Raw genomic sequence first — 12,262 nt, 5'->3', positions numbered from 1 at the left:
AGTACAAGGGTTTCAACAAAAGCATGGCATTGATTACGAAGAGACCTTTGCCCCTACTGCATGGTTGACATCTTTCCGGTTGCTTCTCGCACTAGCCGCTCACCACGATTGGCCGATACATTAGATGGATATCAAGAGTGCCTTCCTCGATGGTTATCTTGAGGAGGAAATCTATGTGGAGCAGCCACCGGGATTTCCTTCTCGGAACCCACAGGATAAAGTATTTTGTTTGCAGAAAGCTCTTTATGGGTTGAAACAAGCACAGCGATTTCGGTTCCATAGGATGGATGAGTTCTTACAGACTCATGAATACCATTTTACACCTTATGACCCGAACTTATATGTTCAATCTACTGCAAAGGGAGTCAACTATATCCTATTGTACGTTGATGACTTACTCATCACGGGCTCAGATTTTGCTGCCATCGCAGAAATTAAGGCAAAGCTTAGTGCTACCTTTAAGATGACACACCTTGGTTTGTTGTCTTATTTCTTGGGGATGGAAGTAGTTTGATATGGGAGCTGTATTTTTGTGTCACAGCAAAAGTACGCACTTCAGCTTGTGGAATAGTATACTACAGATCAGACACGGCCAATGGCCACACCTCTTGATCCTACTATCCACTTGTCAAAGGATATCCTAGGTCAACCCTTCGATGCACACACCTATCGGTCTGTGTAGGAAAACTTCTTTGGTTGATTCATACTAGGCCCAATTTTGCTTACTCAGTTAGCATACTCAATCAATATTTTAAAGCACCTAGGATCACATTGAATTGCATATCTTCATGTGTTGCGTTATTTATGGTGTACTTATTCTCATGGCCTGACATATGGTTCTAGTTTATGTTTGCAGGGGTACACTGATTCTGATTGGGCAGAAGATCCTGACACCTGGCGTTCCAATGGCGGCTACCTCTTTACCTTGGGTACAGCTCCCATTTCTTGGTCTATCCGTAAACAGGAGATGGTGGTGGCTTCATGGCCGAGGCTGAGTGTAGGGCTCTCTTCGATGGCACCATTGAGGCCACCTACCTGAGGAGTTTACTGGCAATGCTTCATTTTCCTTGCGACTCTCCCACCGTTGTCTACTGCAACAACCAGAGTGCCATTGCCTTGCGGACAATCCAATCATCACACCACGGACGCGGCATGTCGGAGTCCACTTCCACTTTTCCAAAGAGCAGGTTGAGCTAGACACTATCCGACTAGAGTTTGTGCCTTCATTGTTAGCAATCAGCTCCCTGCCATGTGGCAGTTTTGCCACATGGCAACAATCGGACTGTCTGACTGCAGTTGGCTGCATTAAATGCAGTCGACTTGCCTATTTTGGCATTTTACAAGGCATTCTTTTCAACCTTTTAAAGGCTGAGTTTCCAGCAGTTTTGATCACTTGTATCTGACAAATTTCAGCTTGCTAGTGACGGAGACAGCACTCGGGCTAACGGAGATTGAGGTCCTCAAGGCGGAGACATACGCAGATATTCTCTTTGCACCCGTGTATAATTCTGCATTCTTATACAGCATTCTTCACTGCAGATTTTCTACGTTTCACTGTCTCTTTCTCTCTCTCTCTCTCTTCTCTCTCCGTTCACTCTTTGTCATGGTTATTCGCTTCCGCATTGCTTCACTCTGACATTCATCAAATAATTTTGCAGACATCTTGACCAAAGCCGTCAATCGGCCGGTTCTTCAGTACCTGCTACCCAAGATCGACTTGGGTACACCCTCCCCTACTTTTTCAGATTGACGGGGAGAGGAGGCTTCCCTCTTGCTTTCCTTTCCAGTTTGAGAGGAGGCGGCTTCTTCTCTTGATAGTGACAGTGATGATGCTTACAGTTTTTAGACATTCATTTATTCTTCTGTATTGTACTTTGGACATTTGTAACTTCATCCGCATTGTCGAGATGATATGATTGTAAAAGTAACTCCATTGATTATTTGACATGAATGGGGGGACCTTTTTTTTAAGATAAGTAACTGTCAAAAACTTTAATAATTAGGCCATCTATGGTTTGACACCATGAGAAGTCCAAACAGAATTCCTTCAATGATGATGTCATGCATCTTAATTTGCTAATCAAGGCAAGGTATGAATAATGTATAAGTACCCATATTTAACACTCCTAGAAGAGTTTCTTTACTTGCCAACATAAAAACTTAAAATCATCAATACTTTTATAAATCAATGGATTGCTTATCTGTTGATTGAGGCAAGTTATGAAAATTAACTGACATTTAAAACTCTATATTGACAGTGGTGCCTCTCGGCACATGACTCCTCCTTCCGCTGGTGTTACTCATTTGCGGCCTTCTCATGGTCAAATTCTCATTGGTGATAGTTCGTCTATTCCTATTTAGGGACGGGGCAACATGCATCTTATTCAAGATGAGCGTGGTGGTGCCCATGCATCCGAGGTACTTCATGTGCCAGCTTTGGAGTATCATCTTCTCTCGGTGCACAAGATTTGTGCCCTCGGCCTTTTGGTCGAATTTGATGTGGATTTTTTTCGGATTCTTGATCGAGGATCGAGACAGATTCTTTCTTCAGGTTATGAGGAAAATGAAGTCTACAAGTTGCGGTCTTCTTCTGCCTTGACTTCTCTTCTTCTTACCTCTCAAACTCAATCCGAGCTTTGGCATGCTCAGTTTAGCCACCTCAATTATGATTACCTTCGAAAGGCGTCTGAGGATCAATTTGCTCAAGGTTTGCCGGATATTGTGGTGAGTCAGCAACCTTGTGTATCCTGCATCCGTGGGAAGCAGACTCGCGATGTTGTTCCTAGCAAGGCTTTGAGGCGGTCTTCAGCACCCTTGGAACTTGTTTCTACCGATCTTTGTGGACCGATGAGGACGGAATCCCTTCGAGGAAGCTTGTATTTCATGCTCATTGTATGACATGGGCCTATTTCTTGCAGCTGAAGTCAAAGGCTTTCTCCAACTTTAAGGATTGGCTGCTCTTTGAGGAGAACCAATCGGGGCGGAAGCTAAAGACTTACGATCGGATAAGGGCGGAGAATTTGTTTCTAATGAGTTTGCTCGGTTTTGTACAGATCGTGGTATTCATCAGGAGTTTAGCAATACAAACACCCCTCAGGAGAATGGCATCTTGGAGCGAAAGAATCGCAATGTGATCGAGATGGCCCGTACCATGATGGAGCATCATCAGACACCTCACTGTCTATGGGCTGAGGCTACGGCTACTACAGTTCACATCCTTAATCATTCCCCTACTTCCATTGTTGTTGGTATGACTCCTTATGAGGCATATTTTGGGTCAAAGCCCGATGTTTCTTATTTCAGGGTTTTTGGGTGTGATGCTTATATTCACATCCCGAAGACACACCGTGACAAATTTGAAGTGGCTTCTAGAAGACAAGTGTTTGTGGGCTCACAATCTCAAGGCTACCGATTGTATGATCCTATGAAGCAAGATGTATACACGAGCTGTGACATTCAGTTCGTGGAGGCTTCAACCCCCAAAGAGGGGTGAGGACCACCTTGTTCTTAGAGATCCCGGTAATAGCTAAGCCCCAGTGACTGTTCCTCTCAATTCTGTGTCTCTTGAGGACTCTTCTTCGGATGAGGAGCCTAGTTTCCAGCCACCGGATTCACCAATCGGTCCTCTATTGTCGATGGACCTTCCAAAAACTTCAACAGATAGACAGCACCGAGGTGAGATCCGGCCTCCTCCTCATTGGGCCCATGACATGCTCCGAGATCCAAGGATCAAGGGGGTCCCTGAGGAGTGGCAACCGCAGGAGGTCATGGAGGTCCCTAAGGAGAGGCAACCGCAGAGGTCACGGAGGCACCAGGCACATACTATGGAGCTTGTTTGCTCGTGTTATGCAGGACAGAGAGCCTATCTCCATGAAGGAGGCTTTACAATCTGATCATTGGCGGAAAGCCATGGAAGCCAAGTTGGAGGCTATTGAGCGGAATGGCACTTGGTACCTTGTGCCTCGTCCCTCTCATAAGAAGGTGACTGGTATCAAATGGGTCTTCAAGACCAAGTAACATAGTGATGGCTCTTTGGACAAGCACAAGGCTCGCCTTGTTACTCAAGGTTTTGCTCAGCGCCTAGGTGTTGATTTCCATGATACTTTTGTCCCTACTACTCGTATGGCAACTATCCGTGCTGTTCTTGCCTTGGCTGATCATAAGAGATGGCCCGTCTTTCAGTTGGATGTGAAGTTGGCCTTCTTGAACGGTGATTTGAAGGAGGAGATCTATGTAGAGCAGCCTCTTGGCGTTGGTTACTCAAATGGAAAGGTTTACAGGTTGAAGAAGGCCTTGTATGGCCTGAAGCATGCTCCGCGTGCTTGGAACAAGAAAATTGATTCGTTTCTCCAAGCTAAGTTGGTATATCGGCACTCTAGGACCGATCCGCAGCTTTATGTGCACACTTTTACGGGTATTCGTATGTTGTTTATTTTGTATGTTGACTTCTTGATTGTTACAGGTGACCATGCCCAGAAGGTCGAAGAGACAAAGGCAACCTTACATCAAAAGGTTCGAGATGATTGATTTAGGCCTTCTCCATTTCTTTTTGGGCCATGAGATTTATCAAACTCCAAGGGGAATTTTCATCTCTCAGCAGAGATATGTACAGGAGCTCTTGGTGACTTTTGAGATGGAGGATTGTCGGTCCATTTCTACTCCTATGGATCCAATTGGAAGGCCACTTCACACTCAGATTCTCCTTTAGCGGATGCTACCCGCTACCGTCAGTTGATTGGATCATTGATTTGGCTCCTCAACACACGCGTTTATCTATGTTTTGTTGTAGGTCTCTTGGATGGGTTCATGAGTGCACCTCAGCAAGTGCATTGGCAAGCTGCTTAGAGGATACTACGATTTATGAGGGGGACCTCCGACCTCAGGATTTCCTATCCAACAGGTACAGGTACTTTTGATCTTGTTCTTGCAAGTTGGAGTGATTCAGATTGGGCTGGCGATGTGGACCAAAGGCGGTCTATTACAAGTTATTGTTTTACCTTAGATGTTGGTGCTATCTCTTAGAGTAGCAAGAAACAGCCCACGATAGCCCTATCTTCGACTGAGGCAGAGTATCAAGCCGCATCTTCTACCACATGTGAGATTGTCCTGGTACTATTTTGCGATGTAACAATGAGAGTTGCATTGCCTTGGTACGAAATCCCGTATTCCATGCCCAAACAAAGCACATAGAGATCCACTACTACTTCATCTAAAAGAAGCTTCTAGATGCAACCATCGATGTGGAATACTGCAAGACGGAGGACAATCTTGCTGACTTGTTTACCAAGGCACTTCCTTAGGCTTTACTTTGATAGCACTCTAGATCCCTTAGTCTTTTGTCGTGTCCAAGATCTAAGAGGGGGTATTAGAGCTGGACATTTCCTGGACTGGCAAAGGGAGCAGGAGCAGTTGTGCAGTAGGCAACAGGGGTAGGATGTGTGCCATGTGGCAGTCGGACGGATAGCTGTTGTCTAGTCGGTTGCATTAATTGCAGAGCCAACTTGCATATTCTAGGCATTATTTTCAGAATATAGATAGGCTTTGCATTCAGCATCCTTGGTCAGTTGTCTCACACAAATTTCAAGCATGAAGACCGTGGAGATTGCCCTGGGGGCTGACGGAGACCGAGATCTTCGAGGTGGAGACATACGCAAATATTCTTTCTACACCCATGTATAATTTTGCATCCTTATATAGCATTCTTCACTGCAGAATTTCTACACGTCTCTCTCTCTCTCTCTCTCTCTCTCTCTCTCTCTCTCTCTCTCTCTCTCTCTCTGTGTCTTGGTCATTTGCTTCCGCATTGCTTCACTCTGGCATAATGGCCATGGGACTTACTACAAGATTGTCCACGTGACTAAGAGCGAGACTGTTGAGAGTCTCTTCCACAGTGAGCATTATCGTTCCTACCATTATTGCCTCTATCAAAGCATGAGAGGTGCGAGAAGCATTGGCATTCTTTTTGTTAACCTCTTCAGTCATGAGTGCACCCTCTACATCCTGCCACTGTACCCCATCCAATAGGCATGTTGGCACACATGGCGGTATAAAATGTATTGCATGATTCAAGAAGTGTAACTAAGAGGAACAAGGGGAGTAGAGTACCCTTGAATTCCATCACCTGCGAAGACGAATGACTGATAATGGAATGAAACTCATTTAAGTGAGCTAACATAGAAGTGACCTTCTTCATGCGAAGATCCATGAATTGCTTCAACCAATACATTTGAGCAGTGGGACTCTGTTAGTCACAAATATTGCGAATCTTTTCCCATAAGTCCCATGTGAGCTGCCCATCAGAGACAACATTATAGAACACCTACTTAGAGAGGGACAATATGATATTGGACTTATATAGCTCATCTAATTCAGCCCAATCCTCTGCATCAATAGGTTCAGGCTTGACATCCTTATGTTTCAAAGGCCTAATCTACATTTTTTACACTAAAACTTACCAGATTTGGGCCTTCTAGTAGCTGTAGTTGGTGCCATCCATCTTGTCAATATTAAAGATAGCACTATTACTCGAGCCACCAACCATAATAAAGGCAAACAAGTGCATTAACTGTTAAAGCAGACTACTATAATTACTATAAACAGCCCTAAAACCACTACTATATGAAGCTTAAAACAAGGGGTACTAACCAAGTAATGAATTGACCACAAACTCAATGCAAAGAACTATCAAATGGAAGTAACTGCCCTCATGAAAACTGCCAAATTCTGCAATCACAGTTTGCTGTAAAGAAAGTACAGTAGTAAGAAAACCAAGCCAAAACTAAGCTATCACTAAGACATGACAAACTAGAACTGCCATGGAACATCCTGCATCATGTGGGGTATGTAAGAAACTCTAGCAGCCAGCATACATAAGACAAGTGTCAACTTAGATCAGCCCTCAAGGCATAAACTGCAAACATATAGCATGTAAACAGAGCATGTACATAAAGTGAATATCCCACTGTCTCAATAATCAAACTCAACTGCATAACCACGAGCTCTACGTAGCCAAGATCCAAGTGCATATATCCGGAGCATCTAAGTTAAAGTAGTTGGTAAAGCATCCATTGTAACATCCAAGTAGGTTACTGACAACCAATGTCAATGTCCAAAAGCTCCAAAATAACTCAAATGCAAGTCGAAGGCAAAGCCCAGTGTCCATCAAGCATCCATATCAGACATAAACATCCAAGAGGATTGCCCAAGTATCATCCAAGGATACAAGGCATAAATTGTCTCAAAGAATGCTTGCTATAGGCAAATGACAGACAATGTCAATCAAAATGAGCTTCAATCACTGCTCAAAAGCATTCGGGAACCATGACAAAGCATGTCACATCATCCATAGGTATCGGTACATCACCCCAAATAGTCAGTAAGCACCCTGGAGCAATAGGCATTTGCTTTCGCTCATAAAATAAGCATCAGCCCTGTTATAAACAGCAGCAAATCTGTGTCCAAACTAAGCAAATGAAGTGCTCTAATCAGCCCAAAATAATAAGCATTAGGCAAACATTCCCAAAGGTACGGGCATCAGCCGAGCATCATGTATGCATAACCACTGAGCAATGGACATCCAATACAGGGAGCTGCCCTGTTATTACAGCTTGTGGACTGTTTACAGTCAAGAAAACTGAACGTAAAGGACTCAAACCAATGCCATAACCAAAGATTGATGTCAAGGTTGATTCTTGAGTAACCAAGAGTGTATATGAGCGCCCAATAGCTGCCTATTGTAGAGGAGAATGATCACGACTGATCTACTGAGCTGGAGTAGGGCCTGAAATCAGGCGCAAACTGCTGGGATCACATTTTTGTTGCTGCTGAGTGGGCTGAGCACTACTAAGTGCTATGGGAGCTCAAGGGGGTCCCAAAGAACCCTTACAAGAGGCCTCAATAGGCATTGATCAACATAAGTGAGAGGGATCTCTGATTTGAACCTCTATAGGCTGAACCATGGCTGCCTTCACTATGAACTGAGGCAAATGCTTACTGAAGTGGGCTCAATGCTGGCTCAAGATTGCCCTGAGCAAGCTCCAAGAAGCCTCAATGAGTGCTTAAGCAAGTAAACGACCGATACGAACCTCGAAGATGTGGCTATGGCTGCCAAGAATGAAAACCCTGCTGTAGCTATTTGAGTGGAAGCTGACCAAGCTTGAGCTCGTGAGAAGATAGCTCTGAAGGAAGGTGAGCCCTAAAGTGGAAGCATAGAGCAGAAGCAAGAGCTATGGTGAAAGGAGCAAGAGCGAGCGAGAGAGAGAGAGAGAGAGAGAGAGAGAGAGAGAGAGAGTATGTGTGACCAGCCTTCCCTTCATTCAAATGTCATTCAAAGAATAAACAATGAGTGGCAGTGATGGGTGCCCGCCACCTGCAGTGTATAGGTGTGCAGGTATGCGAATACTATAAGTGTAACTAATACACGGGTGGCTAGGCACAAGCACCTTTTACCCCAGCATGTAGAGGAGGCTTTAGAGGGGGATGTACTCTTTTTGCCCTCCGAGGAGGCTCCTACTTTTTCTTCGGCTTCAGAGAGAGCCCCTGCAGCTCCACCCTCAAGAGGGGCACCTCCTCATGAGGTTCGTCACTGACCATTTACTCTTCTAGGATGGCTATCTTCGAGCAGTCATTTCTCCTATTGATACCCACGATCTTCAGAGACCGCCTAGATCAGGGCCTTGGAGGTTCAGCCCCGACTTGGTGACCAGACCTTCAAATTCCTTCCAACATGGAGTTACAGAGCTTCTCTCTGGACGTGGAGTCACGTTCTATAGTTCATCCCGTCTACAATTCCTTGCTATAGGTTACCTTTCAAGTGGCAATCTTGGATCTCCGGGATCCTCTTCATCTTCATCATATCTCTCTTTGCTCCACTTTCTTCATCTCTTTTTGGACCTGAGAGGGGGTGTTGAGAAACCACTTCTTCAATTCACACACTTCAGGGTTTCACACTGATAGCCCCAAAAAGAACTTGTGTCTTTCCTTCATTTACACCATTCAAAGTTATCTTTCTTCTTTGTTTGTATTTGCATATTGAGTTTTGCATTTTTGCATTTTTGTGTTTGTGTTTGAGTTCTCTATGTTTCAATTGTGGTCGTGCATTGAATGTTTTCTTTTGCAAACCCTAGCATATCTCCACACTTTAGTTATGCAAAGTGGAGGATATCCTCCATTGTCCATTACAATCCCTTTCCCTTGACCTATTGTTGACCCATAGTCAAGTGCTTTAGTGGATTTGGCAACTCTTTCGAATAGGCTCAACTCTCATGCTTGCTCTTTTCTCTTTTTGAACTGCAATGGTATAGTTGTCGTTCATGCCAAATGCATTTGCATTGTTACTGCATTCAAGATAGAGTTGTCTTCCCTCTATCAAGTCAAGACACATAACCATCAAATCACACTCAAGATGAGCCTAAGATAGCTATTTGTCTCAAATTCCCCACAACGAAGGGCCACATCAATAAGATGGGAGCAGATTTTATGAGAAAGAGCAACGGAAAGAAAAGTGACTACAATGGTTGAAGGTACAAGGCTACAACAACTAGCCCCAACACGCAACTCTATGCATCAATGTGGGCGCCAAACAATAGTAGGGGGATGAGAGAATGAGGAGGGCTAGCTGATCACAAAGGATCAATGATGGAGGGAGAGAGAGAGAGAGAGAGAAAAGGGGTGGGAGGGGGGGCAAGCTGCCTAGATATAGGCAAACTAGGGCCACAACTCCTAATAAATTAGCTAGGCTTGAACTAAAATATGGGAGCCCAAGACAATCTGAAGTGCCCAAAAAGAAATGCAATATTGTGCCCTTGATCTAAAGTGCCTAAAGCACATAAAATAACAAAGACAACGTCAAAGCTCCTAATGTCCTCATCAGACTCACATTGAGGCTCACACGCAAGAGATGACCATACAAGACACACGTTTGCTAACACCCCCTCTCAAATCCTGGATGTGGCTAAAAGCCATAGGAGATGTGGATCCGAGGGTGGCAAGAAGAGTACCAATGCCGATAAAGTGCATTGATGAAGAATGCCAACCCAAGAGCAAGAACCCCTCTCCAAATAAAAATCCGATCAAACAAAAGACCACCAAAGGCCAATGGAAACAGAGAGGCCTCCAACAAATCACTCCTAAACTAAGTCGTGAAAGGTATTGCTTGCAAAGCGCTTTAACTTAGAATACAGCTTTTAACTCGTAAAAGGTAGTTAAAGCACTTTAGATTGTCCTCCACACTGCCCCCCAAATGGTTTGGCATTACAGCCCACCGGATTGGTTGTTCACACAACCATTGGTAAGCAACCATCGTATTTGTGATGTACTCGGTTACTCTTTATAGAGTTCCTTCTACTTTGTATTTTGCTGTAGGTTTTCTCCGAGGTATTATTAAAAGAATTTTATTTTCTTCCCCCCCAAAAAAAAGCACTTTAGATTGGTTTTTTCAACTCGTAATAGTCATTTTATTTATCATAAGAGCTAGTATATGCTCTAAACCTGATCAAATGGTCTATGTTCTCTATTTCTTACACTCGTAAGTGCTTTCAAGAATATGGCTAGGCTTGTCGACACTACAATGGTTGGAGCACTCTAGTGTTGCACCACTTGTGTTCCCATTTGTCAGTCCTGTAAAGGTGTAAGTCACCTTTGTATATGACATAAATTTGCAAAAGTGAATAGTGGGAAAACATTTGCAGTTTTTCAAACAGCTATTTTGAAACGTGCATTTTCTCTTTTTCAAATCCAAGGGCACACAAGCAGCTTAAAAATAAGCCTTAATGTGGACATTCCTTTACTTGTAAGACCATACCTTGAGGACGTAAATGGTCCACCACACCAAGCAAAGGGCCTGAGAGAGAGGTACAATATACAAATTTCCTCCATTGATCCACAGGAGGTTGCAAAGCCTCGATGTCTTCAGATAAGGCGTTGAGTTTCCTGAATATCTATCGAAAAGTCCATTTATTAAGTCTTCTTGAAGTCTAGACATCGGTTGCTTCAAGCTTGCAAAAACCATTGCTTCTTGTAATATTAATCACTCTTGCATTTATTTGATTCTCGCGGTTTGTTTATTAACATGGATTTTCGACCCCTATTCATCTCGGTCGTGCTACTGAAACATGCCTGCTTACATGACTTGAACATGAAGAGTAACAACTAGAGCACCTCCATGGTACGGTTGTTGATGAAGTGAGCCTGCGGATGCTGTGAAAATGTCAATTTCTTTTCTATTACCAGAGACCGTATGCCTGCAATATTCAAATGCAATTTCGCCCTTATATTCTGATTCTTCGTACTCCAAGTTGGTTTCAGAGGAGACTATACGTTTTGATGTTTGTAGAATAATACGGAAGACATCTTATGGAGGATGCACTCAGTAAGAAAGGAGCTTGCCTAAGGAGCTATGTCAGAATAACTGAGAGAAGTAGCATAGAATGTCTAATTATGTGATTTGTCTCACCGAGCTTGGCCAATAAGATGGAAAGAACGAGGCCAACAGGTCCTGCTCCCACGATCAACACGGGCACTGACGGGGCCAGGCCTGTATGTCGCAATTGGTGATGATGATCGCGACGACAATGAAGGATGCGAAACGGGGGAGAAACGCAATTTGGCGAGAGTCTCCTGAGAAGCAGCGCCATGGCTTTGACGCAATCGAAGCTTATTTCTGCTTCCTTTTCCAGGTATTTGTCCCACAAAATCCCTCTCGTCTCATTCATTCAAAATGTCACAAAGCAGATACATCGGCCTACCAACTACTCCTGGCATCTTTGCAAAGGTCGCGAGGCTTCACACGCGTGTGTCATTAGCGCTCCTGTAAAGCGACGGTGTGTACCTTCTCTAAACACCTTCACACATGTTATTGGTGCGCATGTAAACTGATGGTGTGTCCCCTTTCGAAACACCTTCCCCATCAACCCGATATACTTTTAACAAGTTCATCTTATAATATCTTATAATGAATATCATCTATACTACTTTATTATTTGAGCTACAGGTTCGGAAGGTGACGAAGCATCGAGGAGCCCTTGAACCTGTCTCCCAAACCCGTATCAATGTAATCCTTCATTAAGCCAACAACGTCAAAGACACTATTGTTTCACTTTGTTCGCCTTCTTGTCGTCTCCCCATGTTCGTCTTCTTTCTTCCTCCCACCCTTGATAATGTCGACATCTTCTTCCTCATGACTTGGTCCTCGTCCTTCGTCACCCTAGATGCCCTTGACGACACCTTCCATTTCTTCTACAACCTCTGCTCGTTGCAACTTTGC

The 12,262-nt window shown here is 44.0% G+C and overlaps 1 protein-coding gene across 1 annotated transcript in view; it reads right to left on the bottom strand.

The window, feature by feature from the left end:
- Window positions 1-11,692, bottom strand: part of EMB2421 (FAD/NAD(P)-binding oxidoreductase family protein) — a 107,902-nt gene extending 96,210 nt beyond the window's left edge. The window contains exons 1-3 of the mRNA XM_087664324.1: window positions 11,453-11,692; window positions 10,802-10,937; window positions 6,646-6,739 (exon numbers count right to left, since the gene is read on the bottom strand). The gene's annotated coding sequence lies outside the window, so the exon portion shown is untranslated. The remainder of the gene's footprint in view (window positions 1-6,645; window positions 6,740-10,801; window positions 10,938-11,452) is intronic.
- Between the last annotated feature and the right edge of the window lie 570 nt (window positions 11,693-12,262).

The sequence above is a fragment of the Lygodium microphyllum genome, chromosome 23 (assembly GCF_053477565.2).
Source record: "Lygodium microphyllum isolate KBCC chromosome 23, Lygodium_microphyllum_v1.1.10, whole genome shotgun sequence".
In the NCBI taxonomy this organism is placed as follows: domain Eukaryota; kingdom Viridiplantae; phylum Streptophyta; class Polypodiopsida; order Schizaeales; family Lygodiaceae; genus Lygodium; species Lygodium microphyllum.
This window is presented reverse-complemented; position numbering and strand designations above follow the sequence as displayed.